Raw genomic sequence first — 12,484 nt, 5'->3', positions numbered from 1 at the left:
ATGATAAATGTGTTGTATAGAAAAGTCCATGCTGCAAGAGGCCAAGCAAAAGGGAACAGAAGGTATTACAATTTCTCATGTGATGGGGGTATTATTAATTATTATTATTATTAATAATAATAATAATAATAATAATAATAATTTATAAAATGCCTAACATTTTCTAGATGCTGTACAAAGATTACAAAGTCTGACTGCAGACTTATAAGACACAATAGAAAAAAGGGATCATTAATTCATTCATTCATTACCTTTCTATACTGCCCAATAGAGAAAGCTCTCTGAGTGGCTTACAAAAGAGAGAAAGGAAAACAAGAAAATTTAAGCATCAATTGTTAGGAGTTGTTCAGGTAAAATTATTTCAATGAGGCGTACTCCCATGTAAATGGGTGTAGGAATGCAGCCAAATTGAGGATGGCAAGGATGAACCATCCTGAAGACAAGGTCCCCCAAAAATCACAAAGGTCTGGCTGCCCTTTAAATGGGGATGAAGGGAGACAATTGAGTTTTGCTTTAGTAAGAAGCATATGCTGAGCCAGACTGCTTTAGTAGCTTCTGGGGTTGCAAGAGTGCTTTAATACAGTGCTTAAGAAATGCGATTCTCATAGGGTTGCTGCTCATCTCTCCCTTGCTGTCTGAAAGCTTGAAGGGAAAAGTGCTTCAAAGTGGTTCGTTGGTGACAGTGCTATAAGTCTCTCAGCACAGCACCAAGCCATTATCACTATGCATTCCTGGTGGCTGGGGGGAAATGTGGCATTAAGAGCTTCTCACCGCAGCTCTGATTTCTGCCCTCCCCCATCCCCATCAAGCAACATATTCCACTGAGTCCAAGAGAAGACAATCTTATCACTTTCCATACCTAAGTCATGGCAGTTACAATATAATCAAATGCCATATTCTCAAATATTTTCATTTGTACTATTAAATTAATTATCTCATCTATGAAGTTGCTTGTAAAATGCTACATTTGGAATGCTAACAAATACACAAGTGGGTGGGAAATAGATTTAAGCTTGATTCATGGCAAAATCTTACAAGCCTTGCAGTACTAAACAAGTGCTTGGGCTGCAAAGACTGCTACACTAGCTCATCTTAAAAACTTTTAGGATTGTTCTGTTATTTAAATTAACTCAATATTTTGCAGTGAGACAGCACACCAGCTTTGAGTTGTTATAAACAGCAACAATTATGCTACATCACAAATGAAAATGAATGAATAAAAAAAGAAGCATAGTGTAGTTGGATGACGGTTTACACACACACACACACACACACACACACACACACACACACGTGTGGCAGAAATTATCAGAGGTATTGGAACCTATTAGAATTATGCTAAGACATGAAAAAATTCTGCCCACAAATCTGTGAGTATTGAACTCCAAATCTGCTGCAGAATTACAAACTGCAGAAGGATAAGCTCTGTTGTCTATTATATCAATTTTTAAAAAGATAATTTTCTTGGGGCATCTTATAGATGTAATGGGTTTATTGTGGCAGTTTATGTCAAAATAATTCTGTTAAATATTTGAAGGGCTATGAGGCTCCCCCCCCCCCAGTGTTCTGCATAACACTGGCAGTTACACATATTATACCTCCAGGTTTTTCAGTCAGCAAGGAAGTGCAGCCAATCATGGCTCAGTCATAAGGTGACTTGTGGGATACAAATGTTTCTAATGTCAATAAAGTGTTTTAATGCAGCTAGTCTCTACTGTAACAACTATGTTAGTACAATACTGACTTATATTTGGAAATATTATAAGCTAACCAGCAGAATATGAGCAAGGATCTATCCTGTGTGAGTTATATGAGTTGCTGATGTATCTTGGTCCAATTTCTATACTGGAGATCCAATAGGTGCTTTGTCACTTTAAAATGTACACCTGGTACCTAAGAATCTGAATTGCTATTCATTGTTATGTCAGGCTTGTGCCTAAAATGTGATTTAGATTTGAAGAAACCTTCCTGCTTTGAGTATGTTTTGCTCCTTTCTCTTTTTAAACTTGTATTTAGGGCAGAGGTTTTAACACTGTGGCCCCTGGAGAGTGGGTTGATTGCTAGTACAAGTTCTTATCTTTGCTCTGTGCTAGAGAAAAATAGGACACGTACAGCAGAGACAAAGAATGAAGAAGAAAATTAGACCATCTCTTCAAAACTACTATTTATACTGTAGAAGATGAATGGTACCAAAATATAATCAGTTGTTTAGTATACAAGCTTTTGACCACAAGGCTTCAAGTTATGATGATCCTGTATCATTCTTGGCAGGGCAAATTCTGACCTGTTCTGTGATAGATCTAGGGATGCTGTTGAGCTTCAGCTTGGACATGAGCTTTAAGAACTCATAAGCCCCACCTCATGAAGAGAGGCAAGCTGTATAAGCCCCGAAATTCTTCACAGGCTGAGATTAAAATCTGATCTAGGCGATAATTCCAGGCTGTGTTCTGCCTGTCCTGCCAGCCCCTCACACACTAAACGCAGTCCTCCATTTCCTCCTCCTGAATATGGTCCTCATAACATATTTTTCCCTACAAACCGATGGAACAAAGCACTCAATTTGTTTGCCTTGGCTCCCCCATCCATCCTTCAGGTTTGGCCCCAAAAGCCCTCCCATACAAGCTAATGGAGAGCTTCACTCCATTAATCTGCTTGTGGGTAAGGAAAAAGATATTGCAAGGACCAAATCAGTTTCTTTATCCTTCCCTTGAATTTTACTATTTGCATTGTTTCCTACTCCATTAATTAAGATGGGGATGTTTCAAACGGCTACGGCTTGTGTTTAAATTGAGAATTTAACTTAAAAAGTATTGAGGTCAATTACATACTGATGTAACAGTTAGCTTAATTTAATTTCATCTGCTAATTTATCCAGAAGATTTTGATTAACATGGAGTCATCTCAGACCACAAATACCATATCTGCATTGGCAGATCTCTATTTTATAGCAATAATTCTATTATTATTATTATTATTATTATTATTATTATTATTATTATTATTATTTGGATACCATTGTTTTTATACTGTTTATGTTTTTGATGGTTTTAAATTTTGTTTACTTTTTAAGGTTCACTGTTTTTGGCTTTTGTGGACCGCCCGGAGAGCTTTGGCTGTGGGGCAGTATATAAATGTAATAAATCAAATCAAATCAAAACAAAACGTGGCATAACTAGGCCCTATCTGCCACAGGGCAGAAATGCTTTCCCCCCCAAGAACAGAAGAGTTAAAAACATGGGGGAGAGGGAGAGGAAGAAAAATCCCAAATTAAGTACTTTCATTTCAACTTCCTAAGAGCATCATCAGATGGGGGGGGGGGAGATCGTGTTTCCCTACCATCGCTTTGCCTCCTACTGCTGTTCCACAATAGGAATGAACAGCTTCCCCTTTCTTCACATGGGAAAGAAAGAGGAAGCAAGCAATGACCATGTGGCCCATTCAGTGGGCTTTTTTATTGTGGCAAGTTTCATTACAGCCAAAAAAAATGGATTTTCTGAGGGCCTTGCTAGACCTGCCGGGATAAGCCGGCAGGGAGGCGGGGCGATGGCGCGCTGAAGTTAGCGCGCGCCGCCCCGGCTTCCAGACGTGGGACACGCAGGGACGTTGGGATCCCTGCAGCGTCCGCCATTTTTTTTTAAGTTTAAAGGGGCCACGTGCGTCCCGAAGACTCCGGACCAGGTAAGTCCGTTTTTGTTTTTAAATGAAGCCCCCCCTCCCTGTCCCTGGCCTTGCCCTGGTGGCACCGCTCGCCTGCTTGCCTGGGCGGCGGCGCCCGGCACTTGCCCGGGCGATGCCGGCTCCCCCCATGCCAGGCCTTGCCCTGGCAGCACTGCTCACCTGTTTGCTTGGGCGGCAGCGCCCGGCACTCTCTCTCTCACCCACCCTCCCCCCTTGTCATCCCCGGGTCTGGCCTTCCCCCTGCCTCTCTCTTCCCTCCCCCCCGGGCCGATGGGCACAGCGCTCGTATGAGCGCTGTGCCAGGTCCGCGGTTTTTTGCGGCTACTCACAAGTAAGCGAGTAGCCGCAAAAAGCCACGGAAGTCTCTAGACGTTCTGCAGCCCCGGCCTCAGGCCGGAGCTGCAGAAAAGGCGCGCCATAAGCGACTTCGCTTATGCGCATTAGAGGAGGCTTCAGTGCGGCCTGGGGCCAGATTCCCCTGTGCATCATGTGGAAGCACAGCAGGGAAACTGGCTCTCAAGGCGCGCTAAGGCCTCGTCTAGCAAGGCCCTGAGTCTTTTCTTATGACAGAAAAAAGAACAAAGTAGTGGAAGGTGGATGGCATCATGAAAAGGAAACATGAAAATCCGTGAGTGACCAGTAACAACAATGCTATAAAACACTTGTCTGATGATGCTCTAAGTGTCTTCCAAATTAAATGACATCTTCTCTCCATTCACTAGGGGGAGTTCACTCACAGACATATTCCATCTAGAGACTATGTACAGAGAAGCAGAAGGAAGCACACTGAAAAACAATTACCTAATTTATAATTTATTAAAGAAATATGTCTGAGACTTCATCTTGGTTTTCCTGCTGTGCAAGAAACAGTATAGTGAGAGGAATGGGCAAGACATTTGCCAGCCTCCACAGCATAAATACAAGCTTTGTTCTGTAGCACACAATCAGCTGAATTTTCCTAAACAGAAACAGAGTCTCAGGATATATGCCAGCCCATCAGACAAAGTATTCTGCCTTGCAATTTATCAAACAACCAATTTAGTCTTGCTTTCAGGCATTTATTAAAACAGCTCTCAGAGCTTTAAGAAATGTAGGGCGTCATCACACAATAGAAAATGTTTCCTATCCGTCACTTCTCTGCCCCCATTTTGTCCCTCATTACTTCCTCTTTCTTCCTGAAGGGGAAACAGGAAGTAAACAAAGACCACATGGCCCATTCATGGGACATTTTTAGTGTGCCACTTTTCTTGAACACAGCAGGACATCGAGGCACATTAAGGTGTTTTCTTTTTTTAAAAAAAGGGAGATTAAAAGGGGTCTATTTTGCAATGGAAAAACAAGCAGAAGGAGCAGGAAATGTGTGGGAGGTGGACGACTTTGTCTAAAGGACACACACACACACATCCATAACCGGTCAGTACTGACCATGAGAGAGGCAGTAGATGGCTCTGTATGAGTATAAAGTTAAAAGGGAGCACTGACTGGGGATGGCTCAGGCTGATAAGGGCCTCATCAAGATCCTGTAATAAAGCTCTGGGAAGGAGCAGGACAAAGAAAAGCAGAATAAGGGAAGACAGGCTGGTGACAGGGGTTCTCAAGAGGGCAGGCAGGCAGGCAGACACTCTGTGCCAAAGCAGATACCAGAGGAATGCATCGCCTGCACCACCACCCGGGGCTTCCTGGGCAGCAATGGACTATTGAAATATACAGTAAAAATAATAAAAAAGTGAAAATGCTAAACGTGGTAAATCTCTCTGGTAAATCTCCCTGGGTAAAGCAATCTGAAAATATTTTCTCTTCAGCCACTTCCCATCTCACTTCAGAAATCAGGACACATTGAGAAAAGTCTCTAATGATGATCTCAGGGGACAGGCAAATTGATGAGAAGTATGGCAACCCAATGGATATTTGGGTCCTTAGCCATGTAGGGGTTCAAAACCATCATTTTGAATTGAGCTAAGAAACTCTCAGAGAGCCAGACGGCAGATTTGTTTTAATACAAGCAAGGTCACTAGATTCGTATTAGTAGTCTTGCTGCAGTCTTCTGGACTAGCTACAGTTTCCAAATTGACTTCAATACCATCCCCACATTGAGCACATTGTAGTAGTCCAACCTACACATTACCAGGGCATGGATATTTATCTTTGCCCAGTAGGAGTTGCAATCAACATATCAGCCTTGCCTGGTAAAAGGCCCCTTATGTCATTATCACTACTTGAGCCTCAAGTGACAAAGATAGCACTCCTACACTACATAACTGAATCCCTTAGGGAGAGTGCAATCTCCTCCAGACCTGGTTGAATACCTCCGCTCTGGACAGGTGAACCACCCACCAATAGTACCTCTATCTCGTCAGAATTTAATGTTAATTCATTGACCCTCATCCAATCCATTCCAGTTCCCAAACACTAGATCAGCATTTCCTATATCTCACGTGACTCAGCAGAAAAAAGTCAGATAGAGATGACTGTCATCAGGATATTGATAGCACCCAACTCCATATCTTTGACCCCATTTATTGGTTTCATGTAAGAGTTTAACCACATGGGAGGCAAAATGGATCCCTGAGGAACCCACTAATGTAAAACAAAAACCTCTCTCTTATACTGTGCTCTTATTCTTATCAGCATGAATCATGTACTATTAGGCAAGAATCTATGTTTTATTGCCATTATGTACAAGCGTGCTTGATTATCAAAAGCAAATAGGTCAGCTCAATCAAGCCTAGTGAGTTATAGCCTATATTTGTAAACAGGTGCATATGAAAACATGTGTATTGTGCAAATGGACCTTGATACTTATTCAGTAGCATAGTGCATGCCAATGACACAGCTGCATGTTTTAAAATAGTTAACTGATATTATGGGAAGAAAAAATAATTTAAAAACCCATTGACTTAGTCACATCTGTGAAAGCTTGTTAGCTGCCAGAAGCGAGATCATGGCCATCAATTAGATTGCATTAAAACGAACGATGAACAAGTGATTTTCAGACTGATTCTCACTCAAACAGATTGTTTAGCTATTGTGCCCTACCTCCTTCCCACTAGGCTGCCTATTTTATTTTTGAGATCTTGTTCTTTCTGTAACATCAGTTAGATGTTAAGAAGTGCTGCACATCACTTAGCTGTATCATTAGTATGTATCTGCATAACAGCATGTATTTATGAACTTAGGCAGTTTAACTAGATTTATAATGATCGTCTGTATTTGCCAGTTGAAACCAAGCGCTTCATAGACAATTGCTGAAAACTGAGACATGGAATCGGACACACACTGTTGCAGTGCATCCTCACCACCTAAAGTCAGAGTTCCTGTTCAGGTTTCCAGATAGCCTGGAATAGGAACCTTGTAGTCCTGTTCAGGCTTCGAGAAGGAGGATTTTCAGGAGGTTTCTTTACCAATCCATTCACTGAGAGCTGCCAGCCTAGCATTTTACATTTATATGTGTTGGGGGAGTCTGGAAACTGAGAAAGGGAGAAATGTTCCCTGTATTTCAGGAGGTATCTCTATGGGCGAAATGAATATTGTCCGAGTGATGTGCAAGAAGCAGCCCTGAATAAATTGGTCCCAATCACTGAAACACATTGTTATTCTAGCTGTAGAGAGCAGAAAGATGACATGAGCATCTTAAAGCTAGTTCTGCAGACATAGTCTTTTTGCAGCCAGTTGATTTTTTTTTTTTTACTAAAGGTTAAAATATCAAATATAGCATTGGTATTGAGCTGTCAAGCAGCCCCCCCTTTGTGTTATTCCTTAGAGCAAAAGCCAAGCTATTAACTAAAGGAATATACATCTAAAGGGAAACAATTCTATGAAATCTAGCATTTCATAGAATCATAGAATAGCAGAGTTGGCAGGGGCCTACAAGGCCATTGAGTCCAACCCCCTGCTCATTGCAGGAATCTACCTTAAAGCATCCCTGACAGATGCTTGTCCAGCTGCCTCTTGAAGGCCTCTAGTGTGGGAGAGCCCACAACCTCCCTAGGTAACTGGTTCCATTCTCGTACTGCTCTAACAGTCAGGAGGTTTTTCCTGATGTCCAGCTGGAATCTGGCTTCCTTTAACTTGAGCTTGTTATTCCGTGTCCTGCACTCTGGGAGGATCGAGAAGAGATCCTGGCCCTTTTCTGTGTGACAACCTTTTAAGTATTTGAAGAGTGCTATCATGTCTCCCCTCAATCTTCTCTTCTCCAGGCTAAACATGCCCAGTTCTTTCAGTCTCTCTTCATAGGGCTTTGTTTCCAGATCCCTGATCATCCTGGTTGCCCTCCTCTAAACACGCTCCAGCTTGTCTGCATCCTTCTTGAATTGTGGAGCCCAGAACTGGATGCAATACTCTAGATGAGGCCTAACCAGGGCCGAATAGAGAGGAACCAGTACCTCACGTGATTTGGAAGCTATACTTCTATTAATGCAGCCCAAAATAGCATTTGCCTTTCTTGCAGCCATATCACACTGTTGGCTCATATTCAGCTTGTGATCTACAACAATTCCAAGATCCTTCTCGTTTGTAGTATTGCTGAGCCAAGTATCCCCCATCTTGTAACTGTGCATTTGGTTTCTATTTCCTAAATGTAGAACTTGGCATTTATCCCTATTAAATTTCATTCTGTTGTTTTCAGCCCAGCACTCCAGCCTATCAAGATCACTTTGAAGTTTGTTTCTGTCTTCCAGGGTATTCGCTATCCCACCCAATTTTGTATCATCTGCAAATTTGATAAGCGTTCCCTGCACCTCCTTGTCCAAATCATTAATAAAAATGTTGAAGAGCAGTGGGCCCAGGACCGAGCCCTGCGGTACCCCACTCGTTGCCTCTCCCCAGTTTGAGAAGGTTCCATTGATAAGTACTCTTTGAGTCCGATTCTGTAGCCAGCTGTGAATCCACCTTATAGGTGTTTCATCTAGCCTACTTTCAGCTACTTTGTTAATCAGAATGTCATGTGGTACTTTGTCAAAAGCTTTGCTGAAGTCAAGATATAAGACGTCCACAGCATTCCCACAGTCGTCAAGGGAGGTTACCCAATCAAAAAATGAGATCAACTTAGTCTGACAGGATTTGTTCCTGACAAATCCTTGTTGGCTTCTAGTAATCACTGCATTGATTTCAAGGTGTTTACAGATTGACTTCTTTATAATCTGCTCCAGAATTTTCCCAGGGATGGATGTCAGACTGACAGGTCTGTAGTTTCCAGGTTCCTCCTTTTTGCCCTATTTATTTATTTATTTATTTAAGGATTTTTATGCCGCCATTCAGCCAAAAAAGGCTCTCATGGCGGCTTACAAAAGTATTTCTTGACAGTCCCTGCCCACAGGCTTACAATCTAAAAGACATGACACAAAAGGAAAGGGGATTGGCAGGGAGGAGGAGGAGGGAGAAAAGGAAAGCAAATTCAGGCACTACAATCTTAGTTGGAAAGTTCAGCAGTTACAGGTGACAGCAGGAGGGAGGGGGCTCTCAGCTGGAGCTGGACCCAGGCACGGTGGAGAGGTGCCTGGCTGCTGCTTCCTCCCTCACTGGTGGCCTCTGCAGAGACAGTTGGTAGCAGGAGGGAGGGGGCTCTCAGCTGGAGCTGGACCCAGGCACGGTGGAGAGGTGCCTGGCTGCTGCTTCCTCCCTCACTGGTGGCCTCTGCAGCAACAGTTGGTAGCAGGAGGGAGGGGGCTCTCAGCTGGAGCTGGACCCAGGCACGGTGGAGAGGTGCCTGGCTGCTGCTTCCTCCCTCACTGGTGGCCTCTCCAGAGACAGTTGGCAGCAGGAGGGAGGGGGCTCTGAGCTGGAGCTGGACCCAGGCACGGTGGAGAGTTGCCTGGCTGCTGCTTCCTCCCTCACTGGTGGCCTCTCCAGAGACAGTTGGCAGCAGGAGGGAGGGGGCTCTGAGCTGGAGCTGGACCCAGGCACGGTGGAGAGTTGCCTGGCTGCTGCTTCCTCCCTCACTGGTGGCCTCTCCAGAGACAGTTGGCAGCAGGAGGGAGGGGGCTCTGAGCTGGAGCTGAACTCAGGCAGCTGGACCCTATCTTTTTGAAGATAGGGACAATGTTAGCCCTCCTCCAGTCGTCCGGCACCTCACCCGTCTTCCATGATTTTGCAAAGATAATAGACAATGGTTCTGAGAGTTCTTCCGCTAGCTCCTTCATTACTCTTGGATGCAGTTCAGCGGGCCCTGGAGATTTGAACTCATTCAAGGAAATTAGACCATTTGTTTATCAATCTCAAACTGCAATCCTGCACCCTCAACTTCTGCTTCACTTTTTCCAGGGGGGTCATAGACCTGCTTTTGGGAGAAGACTGAGGCAAAGTAGGAATTGAGCACTTCAGCCTTTTCTTTGTCATCTGTTATCAATTTGCCATCCTCATTAAGCAGTTGAACCACCATTTCTTTCCTCTGTCTTTTACTATTCACGTATCTGAAGAAAGCCTTTTTATTGCTTTTAGCATCCCTCGCTAATCTTAGCTCATTCACAGCTTTAGCCTTCCTGACGCCATTTCGGTACTTCTGTGCCACCTGTCTGTACTCTTCTTTTGTAGCCTGGCCTTCCTTCCACTTCCTATATGTATCCCTTTTTGTTTTCAGGTCATCTCTAAGCTTTTTGTGGAGCCACATTGGTTTCCTCTGTTGTCTTCTATCTTTTCTCCTTGTTGGAATTATTTGTAACTGTGCCTTTAAAATTTCCTTTTTTAAATACTCCCACCCATCCTGCAGTCCTGTTCTCATTCAGCTCACTTGCCATAGGACCTTACTTATCATAGTTCTGAGTTTATTAAAATCAGCTTTCCTAAAATCCAGAGTACGTGTATGGTGACACTCAATTTTTGTCTCCTTCATAATCAAGAATTCAAGTATGATGTGGTCACTTTCCCCCAGAGTTCCTGTAACTGGTCAATATCAAGTCTAGGATTGCCGATCCTCTAGTTCCTTCCTCCACTTTCTGTAGGAGAAAGCTATCACCCACACATGTCAGGAATTTCTTGGAAGGGCTGCTTTTGGCAGTATTTGTCTCCCAACGGATATCAGGGTAATTGAAGTCCCCCATCACTACTACATCACACTTCCTTGAAACACTGGCAATTTGTTTCTCAAAAGTTTCGTCCTCGTCTTCTCCTCGATTGGGTGGTCGGTAGTAGACTCTGATTATCATGTTCTTTTTATTCCTTGCCCCATTTATTTTAACCCAGATGCTCTCAATGGGGCTCCCAGTCTGATCCGCCTGTATTTCTGTGCAGGGATAGGTATTTGTTAAGTGCTTTAATTTTTATGGAATTTACTCTACAAGTATTGGTAAGTACTGTAGAGTCACAGCTTTATTAAGCTCAACAGCAGAAAGATCTGAAACAAGCAACAACATATAACTGGCTAAGAACACCCAGTCTGCAGCTGGTGAAAGCTCCATCAGCCTTTTGTTGGGCAATTCCACCCTCATCTGAGGTCCCATGACTGAAGTTATCCTACATGGACCTTTCTTCACTAATCTACTTTGAAAGTTGGCTGAGAGATCGCTGGGTGTTCCAGCCTACCTTCGCTGGGCAACATTCAGGGTGAAGGTGCCCCAACCCCAGCCTTCTAGTCTCTTTTGAGCCAGATGGCAATAAGAGGTTGATGAATGCACCCACCACTCTACAGGCCCCTTGGAGTGCTCACCTGCCAGAATGGCCATGCTACCTGTCTGCTGTGACCAAATAAAGCCAGTCAAGCCAAATTAATCTCAGCACCACAACGACCAGTAAGAAGCAGGTGAAAAAAGGTTCCCCAACAGCCAATCAGGAACACCCAAAAATTCCTACTCACCCCCCTCCCCCAATCCCAAACTGTCACCTAGAGTTGGAGGGAGGGTGCTACACTGGTTTCAACAGAGGGTGGGGCCAGCCTTAAGAGGTAAACAGGCCAGATGCTCCATTTGCTCTCACCCTACACATGGGACAAACCCACCAGCCCCATAGGTTGTCCTCACCTGCCCTAAACAAAGGGTGTATTACAGCCTGTTCTACAGCCTGACTAATGGAGGTGCAAACAAACATCTGGTATTTCCCATCCTCTACTGTAACATAGAATGAAGTTTTCAGAGTGATGAGCAGTCCGTCTGGGTAGTTACAACATCCTTTCCACAGCAAGAGTTCTCATTGCTCTCCTAACTGACTCCATCCCTTCACAAGAGAAATCTTTATTTCTCTTTGGTAAAGCTTCCCGATGAGCTACAGAACTAATCAATGAGTGCTTCTCAATTCAATTATTACAAGAAAAGAAAAGCTCATTGTACTCAAACATTTAAAACTGCCTCTTCAAAATCAGGTGGACAAATTAATATTACAGTTGAAGCCCAGGATCAATCACATTAGGGACCTAAGTTTCTATCCTCCCTCTTACATAACACCAAAAGACTGAAGGTAGTAACACTTTAGAGTTACCACTTGGGGACTTGTCAGGAAAAGGCTAAAAGACAGCAACACAGATAGGGAGTGAGATTTCATCCCATGACCCACACAGTAGCATGTGTGGGTGATGTGTCCCTACTATATGCCATACTCCATGCACACATTAATCATGAGGTGCTAACTAAAACACAGCCTAGTTGCTTCCATTCTTCAACAAGCTGTCAGCAACTGCAGCCCAAGCTGGTAGGTGGTAATTGTTTCAGATCAGATGAAAGAGTTTGGGCTAATACAAACAGCTACTTTAAAAACTTTTTAAAAATATATTAGAAAGTTGACAGATCTCTTTTCATTCCTTATTTGTAATATGAGCATCATCCTTTCAACACGTGGAAAAAATTATGTATTTTTGAAGTGCAACAGAACACACACTCACACA

General features: G+C 43.4%; 1 protein-coding gene across 1 annotated transcript in view; it reads right to left on the bottom strand.

Annotated features, from left to right (window-relative positions):
* SYN2 (synapsin II) overlaps positions 1-12,484 on the bottom strand; it is a 240,503-nt gene that overhangs the window by 156,863 nt on the left and 71,156 nt on the right. The window lies entirely within an intron of this gene.

This window comes from Elgaria multicarinata, chromosome 3 (assembly GCF_023053635.1).
Source record: "Elgaria multicarinata webbii isolate HBS135686 ecotype San Diego chromosome 3, rElgMul1.1.pri, whole genome shotgun sequence".
NCBI classification, from domain to species: domain Eukaryota; kingdom Metazoa; phylum Chordata; class Lepidosauria; order Squamata; family Anguidae; genus Elgaria; species Elgaria multicarinata.
This window is presented reverse-complemented; position numbering and strand designations above follow the sequence as displayed.